The sequence below is a fragment of the Sinohyriopsis cumingii genome, chromosome 14 (genome assembly GCF_028554795.1).
Source record: "Sinohyriopsis cumingii isolate HCF-2022 chromosome 14, ASM2855479v2, whole genome shotgun sequence".
Lineage (NCBI taxonomy): Eukaryota > Metazoa > Mollusca > Bivalvia > Unionida > Unionidae > Sinohyriopsis > Sinohyriopsis cumingii.
Window position 1 is genome coordinate 45,256,871 of NC_142974.1, and position 14,542 is coordinate 45,271,412.

Sequence of the window (14,542 nt, forward strand, 5' to 3'; positions counted from 1 at the left end):
TAAATTATCTGTTTTTGTAACATTGTTCACCTTAGCAGTATCAGTGCACATACATAATGTTTCATTTGGTTTCGGAACAAGTATACATGCTGAACTCCAATCACTTTTATTGGGCTCAAACAAATCATTCTCCAGCACATACTGAATTTTTTTTCTTCAAGTATTCTTGTTTGAGAGGGTTCATCCTTTACCGTTGTTGTTTTACAGGTTTTGAATTTACAATTTCATCGTCATGGAAATTTTGTTTTCTTGTAGAAACATCTGGGAAAAAGTGCTCATATTCAAATAATAACTGTTCAAGTTCCTTTCTTTCTTGCTGTTGGAAGCGTTAACGTTTCTGGTCCAGATCTGACATAATTTCTGAATTCCGAATATTTCTCACTCCAATATTACTAGAATCCGATGATATTCCTTCAATTATATCTTCAATGATTGGGACAGGTACAACTAAATTAAATGCATGTTTAGCCTGGCAATCTCTTTCAATATACGGGTGCAACTATACTATATTTAGATCCCAGGAGCACTAATAGTATTATTATTTATATAATTCATTTTCTATTTAATTTTGTAAGTGACGTAATACCTAAACTGAAGAAAATTTTGAAGAATGAGCAAGAGGGACAGACTTCTATTACCAGGCTCAAATGTTCTCTTCATTGAAGTTCTGTCAAACCATACTTTAACTTTTGACTTGAATTTCTGGATGCCAAATTCAAGCATATTAGGCTGGAAGTTCTTGACCTACTATTTGACCGTAGACCCGATTTTACAGATTAGGGCAGGCAAAATTGAGTAAAAGACGTTATTAAAGCTTTACTATAATTCTAGAATTAATATTACTGAAAGGAATTGCCTCTGAAAACCTTGTTGATGCACATATTATGATCAGCAAGTGTTGGTTACTTGACTTTGTCTTAGGTAAGGTATCAATACAATCTACTATTAATCTACGAAATGGTTCCTCATATGCAGGAATAGGATGCAGTTGAGGAGTCATAGGTATCTTCTGATTGCGGTTGTCTACCATTTGACAAGTATGACACGTTCTATAATATTTATAAACATAAAATTTTATTTTTGTCCAGTAGAAGTGAGTTGAAATCTTCAAATAAGTCTTACTAATCAATAAATGTCTAGCCATAATAGTTGCCAGGGTCAATAGAAGTATTTGCTGACTATAATATTTTCGAACTACAATTGGATAGTTCACTGACCACTCGTCACCAGCAGGTACCTCAGGATGTCTCCATATCTTCATAAGAATTCCAGTTTTAATGAAATAACAGACATGGACTTCAGTGGTTTCATTTTTACTATGGCCTTTTGAAACAAACAGGAGATCTTAGGATCTTTTTCCTGTTCGACGACAAGTGATTGTCGTTTGTCATCCTGAATAGAATAAAGAGAAGTTAAGAAAGGATCACTGTGACCAATACCTTCTCATTGATCGAAACAAGGAGTAAACGTGACCTCATCAAAAGCCTGATCAATACATGTTTCAGCTAAAGTAATACTTTCCTTATCAACATCATTGTCAAATGCTTTCTTTGAAATAGTTCTGGTAACTGCACAAGGTGGGTATAGATCAGGGAATTCTTTTTTAGTTGGATCGAATTCCTGATCTAAACAAGGCTTGTCAGTTACAAATGATTAACCACAACCCTGTATCCAGCTAGGACGTTGCCAAGTAATAAATGAATGCCATGAACGGGTAAAGAACACACTTTTCTGACTGCCAGTGGTCTTTATATTATGTTTGATGACATATTTGCACGATGAAGAGGAACATTAACAAAGCAGCACTCTACTCCCTGAATAAAATGACTCTCACTAAAAGAAGACTCTTTAGAAAAAGGCAAATTACCTGCCAATAAAAGACTCAGTGAATCTCCTGTGTCCTTAAAATTTTAATAGGGATATGATAGTCCGAATCCCCCATGGGTGATGCATAACTCTTCGACATGAATGGTTCATAATTCTCAATAATAAAATCAGACTGGCGTTTATTAAACCTAACGAATGTATTACTTTCAATACATGACCGTGACCTTGACCTCTTAGAAAAAAGAACATTTGGAATAAGTCTGTCTTGATTCTGATGCCTATTTTTCAATTTGTAGCAATCTGAAATAACGTGTCCTTTCTTCTTGCAATCGGTACACGTTGGATTAGACAAGGATCTTTGATCAAGCTTATATGAAGCTTGATTTTTAGAAGGTGTGCCATTTTGAGATTAAGAATGGCTTATATTAGGCCGAAATACTGTTATGATAGAAGACTACTGAGTGGAAGTTTTATTTACAAAATAATCTTTATGAGCTCAAGAATACTCGTCAACAGCACGAACAGCATTTTCCAAGGATTCGACCATATGCTTATCAATATAACTTATAATGTCATTATGGATATATTCTTAAAATCATCAAGTAATACCAATTGCTTGAGATTTTTCATAACCGTGATCAACCTTCTTGGCAAAGTACCATCTATGAAATAACTGCTCTATTTCACTTGCACATTCGAAAAGAATTAGTCCAGCATCCTTTTTATACTTGCTGAATTTGTGTAGATGAGCTACAGGGACTACCTCTTAACCCCTGATGATGCGTGTGTGTGTGTGTGTGTGTGTGTGTGTGTGTGTGTGTGATTTAGATTTTTAATGAAGTTTTAAAAAATTTCAGTCATATCGCTACGATGTCTGCAGTGTGTCAGCTTATAGTAATGCCTAGCACTGGAGCATCATTCCGCAGATATGTAGCATGATGTCCCACACAGCCACATTATCCTGACACCAGGACGACCAGTCATAAGACTAACCTTTTAATGCTACGCGTCAAGCGTGGCAGCTGTTAGCATCATTTTTTTTTTAGTCTTTGGTATGACTCGGCCGGATTTCGAACCCACCACCTGTCGCATTCGAGGCGGACGCTCTAACCACTAGGCCACCGGAGCGGTCCCTTAAGATGCATTGCTTTATCAAATCATGTTCAACACTCTGATGTACTGACATTGATGCATACAATATATCGGGCCTTGCCAAAAATTGTACACTGTAATAATTGAGTCTAATGCTCACTTGGTAATTTCAATTTTTCAGCAAATTGTTTTAAACAAAGAAAATATTTGTCTCCATCTTTTTGTCTAAATAGAGGCCCTAACCTAAGATTCTTTATAACATCAAAACTTAAATTTGTATCCAAAGTAGGAATGTGCTTTTCACTTGCCTCCTTCATTTCTTTTATTCTACATTGATATTGATCTATCTTCCTTCTCTCTTTGCATCTATTTTTCTTTCTTCCTTATCTAATTGCATTTGCTCTCTCTGTAACTGTATTTTTTTTTTGGCAACTTCATTTGTCGTTCTTTCGCTCTTTTTTCCTTATCTAGCTGCATTTGCATCTGTTTTTCTTTATTTCTTTCCTGTCATTCTCTCCTATTTCTCAAATTGTAACTACATTTGTTTTTCGTGAAGTCCCAGCTTCCTTAACTCTGATTTCATATTTTATTTTAATTTTAATTCCTTCGATTTTATCTGAGTGTCAGATAGATCATATTGTCTGGCAAGTTGAATAATTCATATTTTCGTAAAAGGTCTAATTGTTCATGTGTAGGACTTGAAAGAAAGATTCCCACTTTTGATGACATTGTAGAAAAAGCTTGCTAATCTCAGTAAAGATTTAAACAAAATTAAAATCAGACTTTGGGTTTCATTTTTACATTTGAAAAACTAGTTTTTCTGAAATAATTAGCCAAAACTCATATATGCAAGGACACGTACCCCAATTTTCTTTGATGCGTGTTTAGGCTCTCATCAACAGTAACAAGAAAAAGGTGAAGTCAACAAGCTTTGTAAAATGTAACACATAATTTATTTCCCAAGAAACAAGGGAAACGTAAAAAATGGAACTTATGGTTTTAGGAATCAAGTCCAGAAATAATCCGAGAATAATCCAAGAAATATAGATTATAAGTCCTTGTAATAAAGTGTTCAAATGAATATGAGATCGAGACCCGACGAAAATCGAAAATGGAAGGCCGCGATAATGTATACTGTAGCCAGTATAGTAATGACGTGTCAATAGTTTTTGTTGATCAACAAACAATAATATTCCGTGATTGAGTTCGGAATACAATTTAAATAAATGAATTTGTCCAAAAATTCTGTACCAGCATTTAAATATTCCCATGGAAAAGAGTAAATCTCTTACAGTGAAAATAATTTGAAGAAAAATTAAAGTATTAAACTCCAACTGGTCTTCAACATAAAAAAAAACACATTGACATCGAAGTGTTTAAAAGTACAATGGACTAAAATTCTCTATCGAAAAAAGTTATACAATAATTTAAGATGCAAAAAAGATTCCCTGTGAGGGTGACTTTATATCTATCCTGAACAAGATATAATATGTTTACATTCTTAACACCACGTTCACCCAGTACAGCCTCAATTTTGCTGACAAATATCACACTAAGAATGAATAAATAAGGTGTTTACTTCAACTCCTACTAATTTTGTATCAAGATCAGGAACTAGGTCAGCGTTTAGATACAATATTCTAATGTGGTTATGAAGAAACAGTCAGATCAAACTAATATTTGGAAAATGTCAAATTTCAGTAAACTAAATTACATTACTATGGCATGGAATTGAATACAATATTTAAAACGCACAATCAAACGATTAAATTAAATCAAATATAAAATAAATCAATTATACAAAACACAAACCAATGTTCCTTATGTACTTCCTACTATAATTATATGCATGAGAGAATACTTTTTTTCTAATCCTGTAGCAAATTAATGAGCAAACTAGTACTAATGTCAATATCCAAGTAAATTCTTATCACCACAAAATAGTAAACGCCGCATAGTGTTAAGCAAATCCGTCTGGCACATCTTTGCATTTTACATGTTATATGTAGTATCAAAGAACAATAATTACTTAACGTGCGAACAACTGTATTTGGAGTTAAGGTTATGATTTCTTCAGTTATTTTTCGTTGTAAAATTAAAGAAAACTATGTCAGTTATGCTCAGTTGTAGTGTATGTTATGTGGATGATTGTCTCTTGGTCTCGCAGTAGAAAATGATGAAAAGGGCAATCCATATGCGTTTTCGTAGCTATAGCAAAATCCACTCATAAGTAATCGTATTATCTTGGATACTAATGCCTTCCAGTTTTCAGTCATAATTGTCAGATCTCTTCCCTCCTCTGACCTTACACGTTTGGGCGAAGACTTCGTAAACATTATTGCATTAGCCAAATACTTGCTCAGAATTGTAGTTGTTACCTTACTATAACCTCCATACATACATATAATATGTGGAATTAAGATACCTTTGTCTTTTGCAAATATAACCTTACTAGTATACAACGTTTTCTTACAAATATGGATCATGACTCCCTGCAGCAAATTAAAATATTTATGTCATGTGGAAATTATTTTTTCTGATCTTGAGATTGCGATGTCTAAGAGTGGCCAAAATGAAAATGTCAACCAACATCAAAGGTCGAAATGATTCAAATATTTTAAAGGTTTACTGCAGCCATTTAAGGCAAATTAGACCCAACGATTTAAGTATGTTTTAGAAATATTAATGAAAATCAGGATACTACTATGTGAAATTCAGTTTCTAGACTTAGTCAAGTTGTTATTTGGATGAATGTGACTCGGTATTGTCGTTGATGCTGTCAAATTAGGAGACAATATGTATGTAGTTAATTGTTTATTATATAAAACAGATTTTAGCACTAACAAATCGATTTGCATAACGAAAGAGTCATATATTCACAAACGGGATTGGCTTATAAACCATTTCCTAGTGTCTCTACATATTATAAAGTTCTTAATGAAAATTGATATATCATATTTCCCTGACTGTTATGTTTTCAAAACTGACATATATATTCTTTATCACAACAGCAAATGATTAAGCCATATTATCGCCCCTAGACCAACTTGTACTAAAACGGTGTACAAGAGAGATTCCTTGCGGCGAATCACGACAAACATGTTTGTAAACAATCTATCCATTTAAACTGCTCAGTAGAGTTCAACACAATTTCTACATCTGATTTGATTGCCCTGGTAAATAGTCAATAACAATTACATTTCGTTTTCCTTTCAACTAATACTACCATATAGCCAGAGGTTCCATGTCGCTGGTTTAGATTAATTGCGTCTGGAGGAATAACATATTTATACGATATAATGTATATAGGTCGTTAAAGGCCGATGTATATGATGGCGATTATTTACTGTGCCTATTTATTATGCTTAGATAAATCTATGATTGGGAACATATCCTGTAAACTGAAATGCCGGTTACTTGCCGCTAACGTTAATTCAGGTCACATTGAGGAACAGAAATATGAAGATGCACTATGGTGATTTAACATTGTGGAAACATACTTTTTTGCGGGTCAAAAATGTTTTGATACTAGTGGGAAGTATTAACCACTGCTTTGTTATATGAAACCACTTGAATAAAATTATTGTGATTCCTTGATATGTAATTACAGAGAAGATACCATGTCAATGTTTCAGTCTTTAGGAGGGAGAAGAAAACAATATGAAAATGTGAGTAATAACGCTTCTTCAACTTGTCCGCGTCATGCTCACCTGTAGTGATTATTTAATATATATTGTATGTCAGTTGAACAGGTGGTCAATAAGGTATTTTTTAATCCCATATAAGGCTTAAAGAAAAACAAATACATTAATAAATACTTTCAGGAGAAACGATCACAAACATAGTTAGGAGCAGCAAAGAAACGACTGAAGCCTTTCTCTTGACAATTGATGCTCGATCTCTGTTCGAAGCTATCGATTACTCGCATTTGAACCCTTCTCTCCAATTGACCTCGTCATAAAGAAGTGTCAGAGGTGTACTATGTCACACGAGGGTTTAATTCTAAAATAATACCATCTTGACACTTTGAACTTTTCGGGGCCTCTTAACCTTACAACCCTATTTCGTCAGTTTGGAATCCCGTGCAGCAATATTACTTGAGATTGCTTTATGACATTGAAATGTGTAAGGTATTTAGTTTTTCTCATTATTAAGTACCATCTTTCCTGTCTAGTACTGCTAATATCCTATATCATTCAGACATTTAAGTTTAGTGTGACTTTCGTTTTAATTACATCGTATATGTCGGTCTTGTATTTATGTTATCACAGAGAATCTATACTTTATAATTAAATCGAAAAGATAGGATGATTAGATGCTATTGCATTTTCAACAAGGAACAAACAGTCGATCAACTGCTACCAGAAGAAGCGAGGTTCTTTCGTTATTTCTCAAAAATTGAACAAAAAAGGACAATACCTAGATGTTATTTTAATTTAATCACCTTAGCATGTATTTGTGAAGTTGCTTTTAGCATATACGTAACATCAGATATGGATTAAATGCCAAGTTCGAGTCATGCATTTTAATCAAACTAAGACAACAATAAGAATATTTCTACACTGAAAGATAAAGCAAATAAAAAGAATAACCAGTATGACTATCATACTTTAATTAAGGTCTTCCATTTGATTAACTGTATAACGATTTACCACTGAACTGACATTACCTACAATCCAACTTGTTACCCACATTTATGACCGTATAGAGATATTTGAATATTGTCCTTTCGCAAAGCGACTCAAAGACCCAGAAAGGACCTTATGCTTCTTTAAAGTCCACTGGCTTATAATTACTTCTTAACCATCTCAAATTGTTATGTACATACAGAAATCAGTAAGTCAAGTTGGCCTGTCCTTTTTAGCACAGATTACACATTTGGTCTCCAATACTAGACAAATTGTGATAGGCAGTCACCAAACAAGACTACCCATTGGGAAGAATAAATGCGCACCAAACTGTTGATTCAGCAAATGTGTGAATTTATAAGCACGCAGAGCTATTCCTTTTTAGCCCCATGCTATATAAATTTAAATTGCACAGTATATCAAAGCATGAAACTCTCAAGCTAGGCCTTAATAATTTAAATTCAAGAGTAACTAATAGAAAAGGAGCCAATTACTAAACTGTGGGCACGTTTGGATTAAACGTCATCCTACATAGATACAGTTTCTAAATAGATTGTCTGCTATCAATGACCCACAAATTATACTATAGAGCAACATCAAAAAGACAATCACACATCATTATTTATCATCCCCACTGAAACCTAAACTTCTTTTTCTCACATATAAAATTCAGCACGTGTTGTAGTCCTTGAACTGCTCATTACATATCCCAAGATTTTGACCAAAATACTTTGTGTAATCTCAATATTTCGCAAATCATATATGTAAAAGTAACCTCTTTAAGGTAAATGTGCAAACTATGCATTCTGAAGTGAGGAAATAGATGAAGTAGAGCATACATAGATTGATCAGAAAGTACTCACTGCATTCATAAGCATGTGCAGTAACAATGCATACTGACCATCATTTAAAGTGTGAGTGCCGATGGCCCGATATGTTGAAGGTACTATTGTTAATGGGATTGTCTTAATCCGAAATTCAAGAGAATTAGGATGCAATGTGGTCACGATTTTCTATGCAGAAATGAATAATTTAGTGACATTCGTGATTTCAGTGATAATTGGAATTATATAATGCAGAGTTAAGTTGAAGCTAAGTTCAATCATCTCTACTAAAACCTGGATCTCGAAGATCATGCATATCTGATTGATACGTTCTGATAAAATCTCATGTTTTAGATTATTTTGAAATTGATGGTATATACATATACATACATATATATATATATATATATATATATATATATATATATATATATATATATATATATATATATATATATATATATATATATATATATATATATATAGATATATAGATATATATATATACAAACTCAACGCTATCTTAAGTGTTGGGATAATTGTTAGTATATATGATGTGAATGATACTCTGCAGGCTTAGCAAGTTTTAATTTGAAATATGGATCGTAAAGCCAACATAACCTGGTCTCTCCACGGTTTTTATAAAATGCGTAATTTATAAGCAGTTTTTCATTTTAATCAAATTTGAAGTTTCTTTTTCAGAAATGCATTTTGAGTAAACAATGTTTGCCAGAATGGTTAAAGTTTATATATTACTCATTACATTTAATGTACAAATTCCAGAAGTCCTTCGTTCGTTATAAGTGATTTTCTTGCGGCATCCATAGTTTAAAATCATGAATATGTACACTATGCGAAAACGGTTTGAGTAAGTTGTTTAAACCAAGGAAAAAAATTCTCGTACTCTCAATTTGTCGAGACAGAAACCATATAAGTAAAAGTGACATACTTAAGTAACAAGAATATTTTAAATATTAATGGCCATATACATGCTTCTGATCCAGTTTAATGTCTCAAAAATAATTTAATTTCTGAATTATGCATATTACCAAGTTATCCCAAAGCAATATTTTCAAATCAAAACGAAATAAGGTGTATGTCACGCACCTTAGCGAAGGAGGATCCCATGACTTTACCGATGATAGTACACTGTGCGATAACGTGTCCTTAAATTCTTTTTATCACCAAACATATTTTGTTATTTCGCTATCAGTTGCCAAGAACAACCACACGTCGTCTTGCAATTCCGATCGTAATGCTAAATAGAGCCGACCTGATCTTCAAGTTATTTTCATCTGAAAAGGTATTTCTGAGGTCTAGGTTCGTAAAGAAGGAGAAGTGATCTTCAGGACCTTGTATATAGTTCGTCAGTAAATAATCATTTTAAGATGCATTAGAGATGCATATAGCTGTCAAATGATACAGCTGACAAAAACATGAACAGGAAAGCATAATACAGCATCACTCGCAGCCAGCGAACATGACACAAACCTGATAAACAGGCAATAAAAACGAAGCTAATACGATATTACCAATTATAGTCATTTCGAAAATTAGTGTAGATAACATTGTTAAACATGACAAAACTATGTAACGTATACAATATATCCACTCAGAAGTGTTTGCTTCAGAAAGAAAGAGCAGTTACGAAATCAACTAAATTTCTGATAGTGATAAATGCCTATGCAAAATGTACTGTGGGTTGTGTATCGATAAACCGTAAATGAATGTTTTCTTTAAAATGAATATCAGATAGGTGAATAATGTTGCAGAACAATATTTTCATTACACTGAGCAAGGAGCAGTACAATTGCGATCCCACCAACAATAAAATATTCTTGCTGTGTTTGTTTGATATTAACTACATTTAAAAACATGTAGGCGAACTGAAGAAAGATAGTTTTCTCAAAAACCAATCAAGAAGCAGATCCTTATCTTCATTCAATTGCATATCATCATAACATTGCTTCCGTGATAAATAAATGAGTTCGTTTTAAGTCAAAACGAGAAAAGTATATAGGTTTATATGCATCTATAAACTATCCAGACCTGATTTTGTACTGATGTCTCATGGACTAGACATAACCTGCTTAGCATCCTCAAACAAAATGTATTTATAAATATAGTACAAGTAACAATTACTTAGAAGGTTCATGAACTCAAAGTTGACTGTCGTTCATCAAAAGGTTAAATTAAATATCGCTGTATGTTCTAGAAAATCATTTACTCTTTATATATTTTCAAGGAAAGATTGTGAAAATGATTTGCGGATTGCTGATAAAATTACAAGACAAATGCAACTGGATATAAAGGTACAATCGCTTGTATTGTGCTAAAGAAAGTTTCAAAATTCCAATTGTCAAAATATGTCACAAGCTTCTGGGTTTATATAGCAAACATAAGAATCACATTAAATGGACAAACCTTCAACCCGACCAGCTCGAGCTAGCTGCCTCAGACAGACGCCACTTGCGAGCCCTGATTAGTAAAGCCTGTTCCACCTTCGAGGTTGAACGCCGCCAGAGTCTTGCTGCAGTTCGTGAGAGACGTCACATATCTCTATCCCAGCCTCTCCCAACCACCGGTGTCCCATGCTCCACCTGCAACCGCCTGTGTGCATCGGAATTTGGACTGTCGAGCTACATGCGCGTTTACCGTCGTATATAAGAACTAAACGAAAGAAAGTTTAAGAGTATGTAAAATCGTCCAACAGTTTATCGAATAGTAACTTCAAAATCAATACATCTTTATTTCGCTATCAAAATCGGAATTTCAACCGGACTTGATGTTATTCTAATAACTGAAAATCAAAATGACTATACTTGTTGATATAATTGAATGTATTGTCGGGTTACCACTCCATCTGCTAATATAGGTAGAAACATGGGTTCTTTCATCGTTAAAGTGCATGACACATATTTTCATTTTGATCTGAAAATATTACAAAGGGATGACATGGTAATATACAACTTTGGGAAATTGTCAAATTTTTTCTGAGATATTAAATCGCTTCAGAAGCAAATGTCAGGCTACTGGTAATTAGAATAGTTTTATTATTTGGTTTGTCACTTATATGTTTTGTCTTGATCAACCCAGAGCAGTAGTGTTTGATTTTAAATGACCTACCGTAGCAGAGTTCGCATAATTGGCTTCGCATAATTGACTTATGCAGGATTATAAATTACCGATGCCGCAAAAAATCACTTATGAAGAAAGAGGGACATCGGGAATTGGTTTACTTAACTACCACGTCTAGCCTTATATTTAACTTTATACAGTTTCCCTCGGATATTCCCGTAAATGTAGGTCAAGATAGAATAATAGCATTTACATTGGTTAAGAAGCAGAAAGATATCTCATTAACTCGTAGATTTAACTAAAAGATTATAACACGTTTAAGCGTGGTGCATCTTATTTGTATATATTTATGTTCGAATTTTAGGTTTGATGAAACCATTTTCAAACCTAATCATTAAAATGCTGTTAGAAATTTACTTACAGAAGAAAAAAATCAGTTGCACGAAAATATTCCCTTTTTTGGTCATTAAAGTAAATCAGATTCGAAATCAACACCGATAAGAACATTTCTTCTCACACTATTTTTTATCTAATTCTTTATTTTTGTCGTTTGAAACGTCAAACGTTCTTTTATATTTTAGTATTTTTTGTTGATTTATGGTTGTGTCCCTGGCTTCACAAAACATTTTCCTAAATGTATTGTTTGTGGCTTTCCTGTTTCGTTTGTAGTGTAAAGGACATATTGTACATATTTATTTGCGTATTATTATCCACCTAATATGTACATATATTTTATACAATTTGATATTTTGGTAACCTCGAAAGTGTAATTTAGGCTGATTAGAAATTGTACTTATTATCATCAGATCAATAAATATAGCAAGATAACCTGTTGTGGAGTATTATATTTTAAATTGCACAATGCTTATCAAAACAGTTCTAAGTTTTCACGTAAATTGTTTTCTTATGCGCAATTAATCGGAACTAAAAGTCACCATTTACGGCTTTTACCCTCGTAGTTTACATGATATTCAGTTCTGAAAAGAAAAATTAAAATAGAACTAAATGGGAAGATCTGCGTATAAAGTACAGACTTTATAAACACCTAAGATAGACTATGTTTTGTTTGCTTTACGATTTGTCTTTCAACTTTAAACTTTATAAACTTGCAGAACATGATTTATAATATCTGATAGCTTGCCCATGTATATATATATATATATATATATATATATATATATATATATATATATATATATATATATATATATATATATCCGGAATAACTTCATATACATGAGAATTCATTACTAGGTCGTCATACGAGTGTGTCTATTACACACGAGTGCAGATAACACCGATTAAGTAACATCATTTTTCGGTGATGTGTCCTTAGTCATGAGCGAATATAGGCTCGTGTGTGCTGGCAAGGCGGTGGGAGCCGTTTACACGTGGGCATGGGTTCGTGTCTCCGTAGAGTACGAATTAAAAATTCTCTAACTTGTAGGACAGTATTATTTGTATTAAAATATACCTTCAATTTCAATTTAAATCAAAACATGAGATTTAATCAGAGCCTCTCAGATCTACTTTACTATCGAGATCTAGGTTTTAGTCAACTTGCCCTCTACTTAACCTCGCGTTACTTAACGCATATTATACTCAAATAATACATGTTACTAAACTGTTTATTATGGTATAGAAACTCGTGACCGCATTATGAACTTAAGTTTGGTGAATTTTTGATTAAGACAAACCGATTGATACAGTGCATTAAACACAGACTGCCATCGGCACTAACGCTTTATATGGTCGCCTGAGTGTATTGTTGCAAATGTAGCGACTGCACGGATCCTAATAATTTTAACTTGTTATTTAAATCCGAATTAAATTGGATTACAGTGAGATGTATGTTTGTTGAATGATATGTAAAAGTAGATATTTACAATAATTTCTGCTGAATACTGCATCTTATTCCACAATGATGCTTGATCCGTCTACCTTTGCAAATGCAACTATTGTCACTATGCTTCGTTAATAAATACAATTGTCTTAAATGTACTTCTTTAACAATTTTAATTATCATTTTAGATATATATACTTTTATAAGTTCAAAATTCAAACTGTACCGAACATATCCCAGTGTTTGTGGCATAAAACTGCACATCATCTTTGAATTATATCCTCGTCCGTTTCTCAACAGTTGTCGGTCATTGGGAGGCACCATTTTCTAAAGATTGTTATAAATGTAATGTCTATCGAATGCAACTTGAGTCGTTCGAAAATTTAATAATTTAACCAACAATAATCGCTTAATAATATGATCAATCCTATTATCAATTCTTTTAAGTATATCTTTATGCACATATATATATGTTACATATGTGCAGGGTTTGTCACTAAAATGGCTTTCTTTTCTCCCGATGGAAACCTTTATTAAATAATCTAGGGATAACTGTCACGGAATGGTGTAAATGTTATTCATTAAATACATGTACTCGGGTTTCGTTTTTTTCGCTGTACAACGATACCCGAGGGTGAATATGTATATGGTCTATTGTATTTCGAAATCGTTAGTACGATTCGTCCTATGCCACACGTGCAAGTTGTTTTCGATACGGCAAAACGAAAAGCCTAAACGTATAGATACTTTACTGTACGTAAAGGGTCTTTACAATACTAATGGTTTTGTCAGCAAGCGGCCTGCTTAAAGGATTAGCACAACTCCAGCTGTAGGGCTGTCTGAGGGTAGGAATATCCGGGGTGTCCGGTGTTGTCTGAGGGTAGGAATATCCGGGGTGTCCGGTGTTGTCTGAAGGTAGGAATATCCGGGGTGCCCGGTGTTGTCTGAGGGTAGGAATATCCGGGATGTCCGGTGTAGTCTGAGTGTAGAAACGTCCGTTTGTCCGGAGCGTTTAAGGTGCCGGAGTGTCTAATGTCTAGTGTCCGGAGTGTCTAATGTCAAGAGTGAATAAGGTGACCCAGCTGTAGAGCCGTCAAAGGACCAGGGTGTCCGGAGGGTCTAATATTTGGAGTGTCCGGAGGGTCTAATGTTCCAAGTGATCATAGTATTCCGAGGGTCCGGATTCTGTAGCAGTTGTGAAATTGATTCGTAGGAGCTGTGGAGCGGATATGGTGCACGGGTAACGGAGT